This window comes from Lithobates pipiens, unplaced genomic scaffold, assembly GCF_037356315.1.
Source record: "Lithobates pipiens isolate NorthernLeopardFrog02 unplaced genomic scaffold, aLitPip1_a1.2 Scaffold_8, whole genome shotgun sequence".
Classification (NCBI taxonomy): domain Eukaryota; kingdom Metazoa; phylum Chordata; class Amphibia; order Anura; family Ranidae; genus Lithobates; species Lithobates pipiens.
The window spans coordinates 271671524-271684453 of NW_027507903.1; the positions used below are offsets into that span (position 1 = coordinate 271671524).

Here is a 12930-nt window from a genome sequence, read left to right on the forward strand (position 1 = left end):
AGCACTTTTCGGGTTGGTTGCTCGGAGGTTGGGGTCACCGTATTAGCTATTATTTGCTTCTGGTTGGTTGATAACCTGAGTTCAGTTTACCGTCCTTGCAAATGATACTCTTTGGTAATGAAGCAAAGAAGGAAGAAAGCCCATCTCGGATGCCTAACTTGATACAAATAACATCCTCAAAACAGCCAGTACTGGCAAGATACACTGAGTCATGGATATCACCTCTAGCTTTTCCACACACTTTTCTCACAAGGTCAGCTGAAAACATACGCCAATGGTCGTCAGGTTTTCCAGCTCAGCTGACTAAGCAGGAGAACCAAAGTCCACATTCCAATTGCCTTTGGGTCCAGAAAACAAGTTTGCCTAAACACCAAACACTTACAGCGATGGTCAGCTCATAAACAGTGAAGAAAAAGAGCTCACATTGAAGGTGTTGCACCTAAACTGAGCTTTGTATTGGCAGATTTGGCTTATGGCTGCCAGAGGGGCAAGGCATGGCAAGAGCTTTGAGTTTGCCAGACTGTGAAAAAGTTAAAGGTAAGCACTGTTTCTGCCCGGTTTCGAACCGGGGACCTTTCGCGTGTGAGGCGAACGTGATAACCACTATACTACAGAAACCCATTCATGCTGTTTTTTTGAGCCTTGCAGACCGAAAGTCTACCCTAAAGTAAGATCGGTGAAAAGAGCTGCTGAAAGCGACATTGACAAAAAGCACTAGCGCGCTCAAATTGTTTCTGCCCGGTTTCGAACCGGGGACCTTTCGCGTGTTAGGCGAACGTGATAACCACTACACTACAGAAACCTATCACGACAGCACTTTTCGGGTTGGTTGCTCGGAGGTTGGGGTCACCGTATTAGCTATTATTTGCTTCTGGTTGGTTGATAACCTGAGTTCAGTTTACCGTCCTTGCAAATTATACTCTTTGGTAATGAAGCAAAGAAGGAAGAAAGCCCATCTCGGATGCCTAACTTGATACAAATAACATCCTCAAAACAGCCAGTACGGGATATCACCTCTAGCTTTTCCACACACTTTTCTCACCAGGTCAGCTGAAAACATACGCCAATGGTCGTCAGGTTTTCCAGCTCAGCTGACTAAGCAGGAGAATCAAAGTCCACATTCCAATTGCCTTTGGGTCCAGAAAACAAGTTTGCCTAAACACCAAACACTTACAGCGATGGTCAGCTCATAAACAGTGAAGAAAAAGAGCTCACATTGAAGGTGTTGCACCTAAACTGTGCTTTGTATTGGCAGATTTGGCTTACGGCTGCCAGAGGGGCAAGGCATGGCAAGAGCTTTGAGTTTGCCAGACTGTGAAAAAGTTAAAGGTAAGCACTGTTTCTGCCCGGTTTTGAAACGGGGATCTTTCGCGTGTGAGGCGAACGTGATAACCACTACACTACAGAAACCCATTCATGCTGTTTATTTGAGCCTTGCAAACCGAAAGTCTACCCTAAAGTAAGATCGGTGAAAAGAGCTGCTGAAAGCGACATTGACAAATAGCACTAGCGCGCTCAAATTGTTTCTGCCACGGTTTCGAACCGGGGAGCTTTCGCGTGTTAGGCGAACGTGATAACCACTACACTACAGAATCCTATCACGACAGCACTCTTCGGGTTGGTTGCTCGGAGGTTGGGGTCACCGTATTAGCTATTATTTGCTTCTGGTTGGTTGATAACCTGAGTTCAGTTTACCGTCCTTGCAAATGATACTCTTTGGTAATGAAGCAAAGAAGGAAGAAAGCCCATCTCGGATGCCTAACTTGATACAAATAACATCCTCAAAACAGCCAGTACTGGCAAGATACACTGAGTCATGGATATCACCTCTAGCTTTTCCACACACTTTTCTCACAAGGTCAGCTGAAAACATACGCCAATGGTCGTCAGGTTTTCCAGCTCAGCTGACTAAGCAGGAGAACCAAAGTCCACATTCCAATTGCCTTTGGGTCCAGAAAACAAGTTTGCCTAAACACCAAACACTTACAGCGATGGTCAGCTCATAAACAGTGAAGAAAAAGAGCTCACATTGAAGGTGTTGCACCTAAACTGAGCTTTGTATTGGCAGATTTGGCTTATGGCTGCCAGAGGGGCAAGGCATGGCAAGAGCTTTGAGTTTGCCAGACTGTGAAAAAGTTAAAGGTAAGCACTGTTTCTGCCCGGTTTCGAACCGGGGACCTTTCGCGTGTGAGGCGAACGTGATAACCACTATACTACAGAAACCCATTCATGCTGTTTTTTTGAGCCTTGCAGACCGAAAGTCTACCCTAAAGTAAGATCGGTGAAAAGAGCTGCTGAAAGCGACATTGACAAAAAGCACTAGCGCGCTCAAATTGTTTCTGCCCGGTTTCGAACCGGGGACCTTTCGCGTGTTAGGCGAACGTGATAACCACTACACTACAGAAACCTATCACGACAGCACTTTTCGGGTTGGTTGCTCGGAGGTTGGGGTCACCGTATTAGCTATTATTTGCTTCTGGTTGGTTGATAACCTGAGTTCAGTTTACCGTCCTTGCAAATTATACTCTTTGGTAATGAAGCAAAGAAGGAAGAAAGCCCATCTCGGATGCCTAACTTGATACAAATAACATCCTCAAAACAGCCAGTACGGGATATCACCTCTAGCTTTTCCACACACTTTTCTCACCAGGTCAGCTGAAAACATACGCCAATGGTCGTCAGGTTTTCCAGCTCAGCTGACTAAGCAGGAGAATCAAAGTCCACATTCCAATTGCCTTTGGGTCCAGAAAACAAGTTTGCCTAAACACCAAACACTTACAGCGATGGTCAGCTCATAAACAGTGAAGAAAAAGAGCTCACATTGAAGGTGTTGCACCTAAACTGTGCTTTGTATTGGCAGATTTGGCTTACGGCTGCCAGAGGGGCAAGGCATGGCAAGAGCTTTGAGTTTGCCAGACTGTGAAAAAGTTAAAGGTAAGCACTGTTTCTGCCCGGTTTTGAAACGGGGATCTTTCGCGTGTGAGGCGAACGTGATAACCACTACACTACAGAAACCCATTCATGCTGTTTATTTGAGCCTTGCAAACCGAAAGTCTACCCTAAAGTAAGATCGGTGAAAAGAGCTGCTGAAAGCGACATTGACAAATAGCACTAGCGCGCTCAAATTGTTTCTGCCCGGTTTCGAACCGGGGAGCTTTCGCGTGTTAGGCGAACGTGATAACCACTACACTACAGAATCCTATCACGACAGCACTCTTCGGGTTGGTTGCTCGGAGGTTGGGGTCACCGTATTAGCTATTATTTGGTTCTGGTTGGTTGATAACCTGAGTTCAGTTTACCGTCCTTGCAAATGATACTCTTTGGTAATGAAGCAAAGAAGGAAGAAAGCCCATCTCGGATGCCTAACTTGATACAAATAACATCCTCAAAACAGCCAGTACTGGCAAGATACACTGAGTCATGGATATCACCTCTAGCTTTTCCACACACTTTTCTCACCAGGTCAGCTGAATACATACGCCAATGGTCGTCAGGTTTTCCAGCTCAGCTGACTAAGCAGGAGAACCAAAGTCCACATTCCAATTGCCTTTGGGTCCAGAAAACAAGTTTGCCTAAACACCAAACACTTACAGCGATGGTCAGCTCATAAACAGTGAAGAAAAAGAGCTCACATTGAAGGTGTTGCACCTAAACTGTGCTTTGTATTGGCAGATTTGGCTTACGGCTGCCAGAGGGGCAAGGCATGGGAAGAGCTTTGAGTTTGCCAGACTGTGAAAAAGTTAAAGGTTAGCACTGTTTCTGCCCTGTTTCGAACCGGGGTCCTTTCGCGTGTGAGGCGAACGTGATAACCACTACACTACAGAAACCCATTCATGCTGTTTTTTTGAGCCTTGCAAACCGAAAGTCTACCCTAAAGTAAGATCGGTGAAAAGAGCTGCTGAAAGCGACATTGACAAAAAGCACTAGCGCGCTCAAATAGTTTCTGCCCGGTTTCGAACCGGGGACCTTTCGCGTGTTAGGCGAACATGATAACCACTACACTACAGAAACCTATCACGACAGCACTTTTCGGGTTGGTTGCTCGGAGGTTGGGGTCACCGTATTAGCTATTATTTGCTTCTGGTTGGTTGATAACCTGAGTTCAGTTTACCGTCCTTGCAAATGATACTCTTTGGTAATGAAGCAAAGAAGGAAGAAAGCCCATCTCGGATGCCTAACTTGATACAAATAACATCCTCAAAACAGCCAGTACTGGCAAGATACACTGAGTCATGGATATCACCTCTAGCTTTTCCACACACTTTTCTCACCAGGTCAGCTGAAAACATACGCCAATGGTCGTCAGGTTTTCCAGCTCAGCTGACTAAGCAGGAGAACCAAAGTCCACATTCCAATTGCCTTTGGGTCCAGAAAACAAGTTTGCCTAAACACCAAACACTTACAGCGATGGTCAGCTCATAAACAGTGAAGAAAAAGAGCTCACATTGAAGGTGTTGCACCTAAACTGTGCTTTGTATTGGCAGATTTGGCTTACGGCTGCCAGAGGGGCAAGGCATGGCAAGAGCTTTGAGTTTGCCAGACTGTGAAAAAGTTAAAGGTAAGCACTGTTTCTGCCCGGTTTCGAACCGGGGACCTTTCGCGTGTGAGGCGAATGTGATAACCACTACACTACAGAAACCCATTCATGCTGTTTTTTTGAGCCTTGCAGACCGAAAGTCTACCCTAAAATAAGATCGGTGAAAAGAGCTGCTGAAAGCGACATTGACAAAAAGCACTAGCGCGCTCAAATTGTTTCTGCCCGGTTTCGAACCGGGGACCTTTCGCGTGTTAGGCGAACATGATAACCACTACACTACAGAAACCTATCACGACAGCACTTTTCGGGTTGGTTGCTCGGAGGTTGGGGTCACCGTATTAGCTATTATTTGCTTCTGGTTGGTTGATAACCTGAGTTCAGTTTACCGTCCTTGCAAATGATACTCTTTGGTAATGAAGCAAAGAAGGAAGAAAGCCCATCTCGGATGCCTAACTTGATACAAATAACATCCTCAAAACAGCCAGTACTGGCAAGATACACTGAGTCATGGATATCACCTCTAGCTTTTCCACACACTTTTCTCACAAGGTCAGCTGAAAACATACGCCAATGGTCGTCAGGTTTTCCAGCTCAGCTGACTAAGCAGGAGAACCAAAGTCCACATTCCAATTGCCTTTGGGTCCAGAAAACAAGTTTGCCTAAACACCAAACACTTACAGCGATGGTCAGCTCATAAACAGTGAAGAAAAAGAGCTCACATTGAAGGTGTTGCACTAAACTGAGCTTTGTATTGGCAGATTTGGCTTATGGCTGCCAGAGGGGCAAGGCATGGCAAGAGCTTTGAGTTTGCCAGACTGTGAAAAAGTTAAAGGTAAGCACTGTTTCTGCCCGGTTTCGAACCGGGGACCTTTCGCGTGTGAGGCGAACGTGATAACCACTATACTACAGAAACCCATTCATGCTGTTTTTTTGAGCCTTGCAGACCGAAAGTCTACCCTAAAGTAAGATCGGTGAAAAGAGCTGCTGAAAGCGACATTGACAAAAAGCACTAGCGCGCTCAAATTGTTTCTGCCCGGTTTCGAACCGGGGACCTTTCGCGTGTTAGGCGAACGTGATAACCACTACACTACAGAAACCTATCACGACAGCACTTTTCGGGTTGGTTGCTCGGAGGTTGGGGTCACCGTATTAGCTATTATTTGCTTCTGGTTGGTTGATAACCTGAGTTCAGTTTACCGTCCTTGCAAATTATACTCTTTGGTAATGAAGCAAAGAAGGAAGAAAGCCCATCTCGGATGCCTAACTTGATACAAATAACATCCTCAAAACAGCCAGTACGGGATATCACCTCTAGCTTTTCCACACACTTTTCTCACCAGGTCAGCTGAAAACATACGCCAATGGTCGTCAGGTTTTCCAGCTCAGCTGACTAAGCAGGAGAACCAAAGTCCACATTCCAATTGCCTTTGGGTCCAGAAAACAAGTTTGCCTAAACACCAAACACTTACAGCGATGGTCAGCTCATAAACAGTGAAGAAAAAGAGCTCACATTGAAGGTGTTGCACCTAAACTGTGCTTTGTATTGGCAGATTTGGCTTACGGCTGCCAGAGGGGCAAGGCATGGGAAGAGCTTTGAGTTTGCCAGACTGTGAAAAAGTTAAAGGTAAGCACTGTTTCTGCCCGGTTTCGAACCGGGGTCCTTTCGCGTGTGAGGCGAACGTGATAACCACTACACTACAGAAACCCATTCATGCTGTTTGTTTGAGCCTTGCAAACCGAAAGTCTACCCTAAAGTAAGATCGGTGAAAAGAGCTGCTGAAAGCGACATTGACAAAAAGCACTAGCGCGCTCAAATTGTTTCTGCCCGGTTTCGAACCGGGGACCTTTCGCGTGTTAGGCGAACATGATAACCACTACACTACAGAAACCTATCACGACAGCACTTTTCGGGTTGGTTGCTCGGAGGTTGGGGTCACCGTATTAGCTATTATTTGCTTCTGGTTGGTTGATAACCTGAGTTCAGTTTACCGTCCTTGCAAATGATACTCTTTGGTAATGAAGCAAAGAAGGAAGAAAGCCCATCTCGGATGCCTAACTTGATACAAATAACATCCTCAAAACAGCCAGTACTGGCAAGATACACTGAGTCATGGATATCACCTCTAGCTTTTCCACACACTTTTCTCACCAGGTCAGCTGAAAACATACGCCAATGGTCGTCAGGTTTTCCAGCTCAGCTGACTAAGCAGGAGAACCAAAGTCCACATTCCAATTGCCTTTGGGTCCAGAAAACAAGTTTGCCTAAACGCCAAACACTTACAGCGATGGTCAGCTCATAAACAGTGAAGAAAAAGAGCTCACATTGAAGGTGTTGCACCTAAACTGTGCTTTGTATTGGCAGATTTGGCTTACGGCTGCCAGAGGAGCAAGGCATGGCAAGAGCTTTGAGTTTGCCAGACTGTGAAAAAGTTAAAGGTAAGCACTGTTTCTGCCTGGTTTCGAACGGGGATCTTTCGCGTGTGAGGCGAACGTGATAACCACTACACTACAGAAACCCATTCATGCTGTTTTTTTGAGCCTTGCAAACCGAAAGTCTACCCTAAAGTAAGATCGGTGAAAAAAGCTGCTGAAAGCGACATTGACAATAAGCACAAGCGCGCTCAAATTGTTTCTGCCCGATTTCGAACCGGGGACCTTTAGCGTGTTAGGCGAACGTGATAACCACTACACTACAGAAACCCATCACAACAGCACTTTACGGGTTGGTTGCTCGGAGGTTGGGGTCACTGTATTAGCTATTATTTGCTTCTGGTTGGTTGATAACCTGAGTTCAGTTTACCGTCCTTGCAAATGATACTCTTTGGTAATGAAGCAAAGAAGGAAGAAAGCCCATCTCGGATGCCTAACTTGATACAAATAACATCCTCAAAACAGCCAGTACTGGCAAGATACACTGAGTCATGGATATCACCTCTAGCTTTTCCACACACTTTTCTCACCAGGTCAGCTGAAAACATACGCCAATGGTCGTCAGGTTTTCCAGCTCAGCTGACTAAGCAGGAGAACCAAAGTCCACATTCCAATTGCCTTTGGGTCCAGAAAACAAGTTTGCCTAAACACCAAACACTTACAGCGATGGTCAGCTCATAAACAGTGAAGAAAAAGAGCTCACATTGAAGGTGTTGCACCTAAACTGTGCTTTGTATTGGCAGATTTGGCTTACGGCTGCCAGAGGGGCAAGGCATGGCAAGAGCTTTGAGTTTGCCAGACTGTGAAAAAGTTAAAGGTAAGCACTGTTTCTGCCCGGTTTCGAACCGGGGTCCTTTCGCGTGTGAGGCGAACGTGATAACCACTACACTACAGAAACCCATTCATGCTGTTTTTTTGAGCCTTGCAAACCGAAAGTCTACCCTAAAGTAAGATCGGTGAAAAGAGCTGCTGAAAGCGACATTGACAAAAAGCACTAGCGCGCTCAAATTGTTTCTGCACGGTTTGAACCGGGGACCTTTCGCGTGTTAGGTGAACATGATAACCACTACACTACAGAAACATATCACGACAGCACTTTTCGGGTTGGTTGCTCGGAGGTTGGGGTCACCGTATTAGCTATTATTTGCTTCTGGTTGGTTGATAACCTGAGTTCAGTTTACCTTCCTTGCAAATGATACTCTTTGGTAATGAAGCAAAGAAGGAAGAAAGCCCATCTCGGATGCCTAACTTGATACAAATAACATCCTCAAAACAGCCAGTACTGGCAAGATACACTGAGTCATGGATATCACCTCTAGCTTTTCCACACACTTTTCTCACCAGGTCAGCTGAAAACATACGCCAATGGTCGTCAGGTTTTCCAGCTCAGCTGACTAAGCAGGAGAACCAAAGTCCACATTCCAATTGCCTTTGGGTCCAGAAAACAAGTTTGCCTAAACGCCAAACACTTACAGCGATGGTCAGCTCATAAACAGTGAAGAAAAAGAGCTCACATTGAAGGTGTTGCACCTAAACTGTGCTTTGTATTGGCAGATTTGGCTTACGGCTGCCAGAGGAGCAAGGCATGGCAAGAGCTTTGAGTTTGCCAGACTGTGAAAAAGTTAAAGGTAAGCACTGTTTCTGCCCGGTTTCGAACGGGGATCTTTCGCGTGTGAGGCGAACGTGATAACCACTACACTACAGAAACCCATTCATGCTGTTTTTTTGAGCCTTGCAAACCGAAAGTCTACCCTAAAGTAAGATCGGTGAAAAAAGCTGCTGAAAGCGACGTTGACAATAAGCACAAGCGCGCTCAAATTGTTTCTGCCCGATTTCGAACCGGGGACCTTTAGCGTGTTAGGCGAACGTGATAACCACTACACTACAGAAACCCATCACAACAGCACTTTACGGGTTGGTTGCTCGGAGGTTGGGGTCACTGTATTAGCTATTATTTGCTTCTGGTTGGTTGATAACCTGAGTTCAGTTTACCGTCCTTGCAAATGATACTCTTTGGTAATGAAGCAAAGAAGGAAGAAAGCCCATCTCGGATGCCTAACTTGATACAAATAACATCCTCAAAACAGCCAGTACTGGCAAGATACACTGAGTCATGGATATCACCTCTAGCTTTTCCACACACTTTTCTCACCAGGTCAGCTGAAAACATACGCCAATGGTCGTCAGGTTTTCCAGCTCAGCTGACTAAGCAGGAGAACCAAAGTCCACATTCCAATTGCCTTTGGGTCCAGAAAACAAGTTTGCCTAAACACCAAACACTTACAGCGATGGTCAGCTCATAAACAGTGAAGAAAAAGAGCTCACATTGAAGGTGTTGCACCTAAACTGTGCTTTGTATTGGCAGATTTGGCTTACGGCTGCCAGAGGGGCAAGGCATGGCAAGAGCTTTGAGTTTGCCAGACTGTGAAAAAGTTAAAGGTAAGCACTGTTTCTGCCCGGTTTCGAACCGGGGTCCTTTCGCGTGTGAGGCGAACGTGATAACCACTACACTACAGAAACCCATTCATGCTGTTTTTTTGAGCCTTGCAAACCGAAAGTCTACCCTAAAGTAAGATCGGTGAAAAGAGCTGCTGAAAGCGACATTGACAAAAAGCACTAGCGCGCTCAAATTGTTTCTGCCCGGTTTCGAACCGGGGACCTTTCGCGTGTTAGGTGAACATGATAACCACTACACTACAGAAACATATCACGACAGCACTTTTCGGGTTGATTGCTCGGAGGTTGGGGTCACCGTATTAGCTATTATTTGCTTCTGGTTGGTTGATAACCTGAGTTCAGTTTACCGTCCTTGCAAATGATACTCTTTGGTAATGAAGCAAAGAAGGAAGAAAGCCCATCTCGGATGCCTAACTTGATACAAATAACATCCTCAAAACAGCCAGTACTGGCAAGATACACTGAGTCATGGATATCACCTCTAGCTTTTCCACACACTTTTCTCACCAGGTCAGCTGAAAACATACGCCAATGGTCGTCAGGTTTTCCAGCTCAGCTGACTAAGCAGGAGAACCAAAGTCCACATTCCAATTGCCTTTGGGTCCAGAAAACAAGTTTGCCTAAACGCCAAACACTTACAGCGATGGTCAGCTCATAAACAGTGAAGAAAAAGAGCTCACATTGAAGGTGTTGCACCTAAACTGTGCTTTGTATTGGCAGATTTGGCTTACGGCTGCCAGAGGAGCAAGGCATGGCAAGAGCTTTGAGTTTGCCAGACTGCGAAAAAGTTAAAGGTAAGCACTGTTTCTGCCCGGTTTCGAACAGGGATCTTTCGCGTGTGAGGCAAACGTGATAACCACTACACTACAGAAACCCATTCATGCTGTTTTATTGAGCCTTGCAAACCGAAAGTCTACCCTAAAGTAAGATCGGTGAAAAAAGCTGCTGAAAGCGACATTGACAATAAGCACAAGCGCGCTCAAATTGTTTCTGCCCGATTTCGAACCGGGGACCTTTAGCGTGTTAGGCGAACGTGATAACCACTACACTACAGAAACCCATCACAACAGCACTTTACGGGTTGGTTGCTCGGAGGTTGGGGTCACCGTATTAGCTATTATTTGCTTCTGGTTGGTTGATAACCTGAGTTCAGTTTACCGTCCTTGCAAATGATACTCTTTGGTAATGAAGCAAAGAAGGAAGAAAGCCCATCTCGGATGCCTAACTTGATACAAATAACATCCTCAAAACAGCCAGTACTGGCAAGATACACTGAGTCATGGATATCACCTCTAGCTTTTCCACACACTTTTCTCACCAGGTCAGCTGAAAACATACGCCAATGGTCGTCAGGTTTTCCAGCTCAGCTGACTAAGCAGGAGAACCAAAGTCCACATTCCAATTGCCTTTGGGTCCAGAAAACAAGTTTGCCTAAACACCAAACACTTACAGCGATGGTCAGCTCATAAACAGTGAAGAAAAAGAGCTCACATTGAAGGTGTTGCACCTAAACTGTGCTTTGTATTGGCAGATTTGGCTTACGGCTGCCAGAGGGGCAAGGCATGGCAAGAGCTTTGAGTTTGCCAGACTGTGAAAAAGTTAAAGGTAAGCACTGTTTCTGCCCGGTTTCGAACCGGGGTCCTTTCGCGTGTGAGGCGAACGTGATAACCACTACACTACAGAAACCCATTCATGCTGTTTGTTTGAGCCTTGCAAACCGAAAGTCTACCCTAAAGTAAGATCGGTGAAAAGAGCTGCTGAAAGCGACATTGACAAAAAGCACTAGCGCGCTCAAATTGTTTCTGCCCGGTTTCGAACCGGGGACCTTTCGCGTGTTAGGCGAACATGATAACCACTACACTACAGAAACCTATCACGACAGCACTTTTCGGGTTGGTTGCTCGGAGGTTGGGGTCACCGTATTAGCTATTATTTGCTTCTGGTTGGTTGATAACCTGAGTTCAGTTTACCGTCCTTGCAAATGATACTCTTTGGTAATGAAGCAAAGAAGGAAGAAAGCCCATCTCGGATGCCTAACTTGATACAAATAACATCCTCAAAACAGCCAGTACTGGCAAGATACACTGAGTCATGGATATCACCTCTAGCTTTTCCACACACTTTTCTCACCAGGTCAGCTGAAAACATACGCCAATGGTCGTCAGGTTTTCCAGCTCAGCTGACTAAGCAGGAGAACCAAAGTCCACATTCCAATTGCCTTTGGGTCCAGAAAACAAGTTTGCCTAAACGCCAAACACTTACAGCGATGGTCAGCTCATAAACAGTGAAGAAAAAGAGCTCACATTGAAGGTGTTGCACCTAAACTGTGCTTTGTATTGGCAGATTTGGCTTACGGCTGCCAGAGGAGCAAGGCATGGCAAGAGCTTTGAGTTTGCCAGACTGTGAAAAAGTTAAAGGTAAGCACTGTTTCTGCCCGGTTTCGAACGGGGATCTTTCGCGTGTGAGGCGAACGTGATAACCACTACACTACAGAAACCCATTCATGCTGTTTTTTTGAGCCTTGCAAACCGAAAGTCTACCCTAAAGTAAGATCGGTGAAAAAAGCTGCTGAAAGCGACATTGACAATAAGCACAAGCGCGCTCAAATTGTTTCTGCCCGATTTCGAACCGGGGACCTTTAGCGTGTTAGGCAAACGTGATAACCACTACACTACAGAAACCCATCACAACAGCACTTTACGGGTTGGTTGCTCGGAGGTTGGGGTCACTGTATTAGCTATTATTTGCTTCTGGTTGGTTGATAACCTGAGTTCAGTTTACCGTCCTTGCAAATGATACTCTTTGGTAATGAAGCAAAGAAGGAAGAAAGCCCATCTCGGATGCCTAACTTGATACAAATAACATCCTCAAAACAGCCAGTACTGGCAAGATACACTGAGTCATGGATATCACCTCTAGCTTTTCCACACACTTTTCTCACCAGGTCAGCTGAAAACATACGCCAATGGTCGTCAGGTTTTCCAGCTCAGCTGACTAAGCAGGAGAACCAAAGTCCACATTCCAATTGCCTTTGGGTCCAGAAAACAAGTTTGCCTAAACACCAAACACTTACAGCGATGGTCAGCTCATAAACAGTGAAGAAAAAGAGCTCACATTGAAGGTGTTGCACCTAAACTGTGCTTTGTATTGGCAGATTTGGCTTACGGCTGCCAGAGGGGCAAGGCATGGCAAGAGCTTTGAGTTTGCCAGACTGTGAAAAAGTTAAAGGTAAGCACTGTTTCTGCCCGGTTTCGAACCGGGGTCCTTTCGCGTGTGAGGCGAACGTGATAACCACTACACTACAGAAACCCATTCATGCTGTTTTTTTGAGCCTTGCAAACCGAAAGTCTACCCTAAAGTAAGATCGGTGAAAAGAGCTGCTGAAAGCGACATTGACAAAAAGCACTAGCGCGCTCAAATTGTTTCTGCCCGGTTTGAACCGGGGACCTTTCGCGTGTTAGGTGAACATGATAACCACTACACTACAGAAACATATCACGACAGCA

At 45.7% G+C, this 12930-nt stretch overlaps 8 non-coding genes across 8 annotated transcripts; all 8 read right to left on the reverse strand.

Moving 5' to 3' along the window:
• Positions 1-729: 729 nt before the first annotated feature.
• Positions 730-802, reverse strand: TRNAV-AAC (transfer RNA valine (anticodon AAC)). Its single transcript has one exon. It is a non-coding gene; the product is annotated as a tRNA-Val (tRNA).
• A 1532-nt stretch (positions 803-2334) lies between these two features.
• TRNAV-AAC (transfer RNA valine (anticodon AAC)) lies at positions 2335-2407 on the reverse strand. The gene has a single exon. It is a non-coding gene; the product is annotated as a tRNA-Val (tRNA).
• A 3154-nt stretch (positions 2408-5561) lies between these two features.
• TRNAV-AAC (transfer RNA valine (anticodon AAC)) lies at positions 5562-5634 on the reverse strand. The gene has a single exon. It is a non-coding gene; the product is annotated as a tRNA-Val (tRNA).
• Positions 5635-6169: 535 nt separating this feature from the next.
• On the reverse strand, positions 6170-6242 carry TRNAV-CAC (transfer RNA valine (anticodon CAC)). Its single transcript has one exon. It is a non-coding gene; the product is annotated as a tRNA-Val (tRNA).
• A 1550-nt stretch (positions 6243-7792) lies between these two features.
• On the reverse strand, positions 7793-7865 carry TRNAV-CAC (transfer RNA valine (anticodon CAC)). Its single transcript has one exon. It is a non-coding gene; the product is annotated as a tRNA-Val (tRNA).
• A 1549-nt stretch (positions 7866-9414) lies between these two features.
• Positions 9415-9487, reverse strand: TRNAV-CAC (transfer RNA valine (anticodon CAC)). The gene has a single exon. It is a non-coding gene; the product is annotated as a tRNA-Val (tRNA).
• A 1550-nt stretch (positions 9488-11037) lies between these two features.
• Positions 11038-11110, reverse strand: TRNAV-CAC (transfer RNA valine (anticodon CAC)). Its single transcript has one exon. It is a non-coding gene; the product is annotated as a tRNA-Val (tRNA).
• A 1550-nt stretch (positions 11111-12660) lies between these two features.
• On the reverse strand, positions 12661-12733 carry TRNAV-CAC (transfer RNA valine (anticodon CAC)). The gene has a single exon. It is a non-coding gene; the product is annotated as a tRNA-Val (tRNA).
• Between the last annotated feature and the right edge of the window lie 197 nt (positions 12734-12930).